The following is a 1882-nucleotide window of genomic DNA, read 5'->3' on the forward strand; positions in this document are numbered from 1 at the left end:
TTGAATGGGCAAGTGAAAAAAAAGGTGGAATATACGATGTTATTGATATCGTTAGTACATAGTACCTGTGCAAACAGGAGGTAAACAAATAATGTTTATGGGATGTTCATGTGATGTTTACGGGTTCTACAAGAGAATAAATAAAGTTGTGTACCTGTGAAAACAGGAGGTAAACAATGAATGTTTACGGGATGTGCCTGCTTGGGAGGAGGTGAACTAGCGTTCACGGGTTCTGAGATTAACAACACAATATCAATAGTTTAAAAGTATGTACCGTAAATCGGGGTAACTTTGATAATGCGGGTAACTTTGATAGTGCGAGACCCCCAACATGCTAAACGAAATAACGAAGTTTCTGTCAATTAGTTAAGAAAAACGAGTGCAAAAGTAAAGAGTATTAATATGACACTTCATGTCAAAGCTATTTTCGTTGGAATCAAGTGCATTTGACGATTTTTATGCAAATATTAAAAATTTACAAGATTTTAGCATTTTTGCAACGCTTACAAACAATCTGTTCTACGACCACTATTTGATAAAGTCATAATGAGTTCGTCACTTACCCATGATAGCCTAGTTATAGTAGAACATGAATTCGGTCTCAATTCTCTTAGCGAAACCCATTTTTATAAACTGGGACCATTTTTGTAATCTAAGTCAGAAATTTCCATATAGCGTTAAACGCCTAGAGGTATGCAACGCCCTATAAATGTTCCGTAATTCATTCAATCTTGTTCGATATATACTCCATTATCAAAGTTACCCCAAAACAGAAAACCGACTTTCGATTATATGAAAAATTATATATCCATTCAGAATAAATCTTTTGGCAATCTATCAAGTGCAATCGATAGCTAGGATGTCAGTACTTGTTTTAAAAATATAAATTGTAATTCTTTGAAACAGCATGCATACATACTGAAGTTTTCTTCGAAAAAACTATCAAAGTTACCCCGCTTTACGGTACCTGCCGAATTAGGGTAGGAGGTGAAATAATAATTCACGGGCAATCGATTGTACCTGATAACAGGAGGTGAAATTTTATTTCACGGGTATCTACGAGAGTTTAAATAGAGAAAGTAATCAAGACATTAGACACGAAAAACAGGTGATAACTATATAAATTCTTATATAGCCAATGTATGTTATAGTGAGTTATTGCATAGTGGGAATCGATGTTGTTTTACTTTTCAGATGGAAGACAGCCGACCAGTACCCCCTTTCCGGTGTGATGACATCGAAAAGCAAAAGTTGTGTAAGGAGTGGAGAATCTGGAAGGGCGCTCTGGAGTGTTATTTCGACGCATATGACATTACAGACCAACGGAAAAAAACGAGCAAAACTGCTGCATTTGGGCGGACCTCAACTACAGCGTATTTTCCAAAATTTGCCTGATCGTGAAAATTTCCCACTGGTAGCTATACAGAAGCCATGGTATGACGTGGCAATCAATGCTTTGGATTCATTTTTCGAACCATGTCGACAAGATTGTTTTTTTTTTTTTGTTTTTTACAAGGGGGAAATCTGCAAACAGATCCCCTGAGAAGATAACTCAGGGAATGCGGGGATGACGCACCAACGACGACCCGCTAAAACCAGCCTATGCATTGTGCATGAGCAATTCATTTAGAATTGCTCAAGTGGTGAACAGTGCATCGACATGACCCTTGGACTCAGACCCTCATCTCCCCGGAACCACCTTACGGTATTTCTTCGGGAAGGGACCAGTGCATATAGCACAACACGTGTAGCAGAAGTAGCCTAGGCAAACTGCTTCTCCTAGCCGACTTAAACAATGTTACAAGGGACCAGCCTCGGCAGGGCTAATCCTCTGCAGCCAACTCTTGGTCGGCGCGCCATAGACGCTGCAATTCTAACATAA

This window comes from Aedes aegypti, chromosome 1 (genome assembly GCF_002204515.2).
Source record: "Aedes aegypti strain LVP_AGWG chromosome 1, AaegL5.0 Primary Assembly, whole genome shotgun sequence".
NCBI classification, from domain to species: Eukaryota; Metazoa; Arthropoda; class Insecta; order Diptera; family Culicidae; genus Aedes; species Aedes aegypti.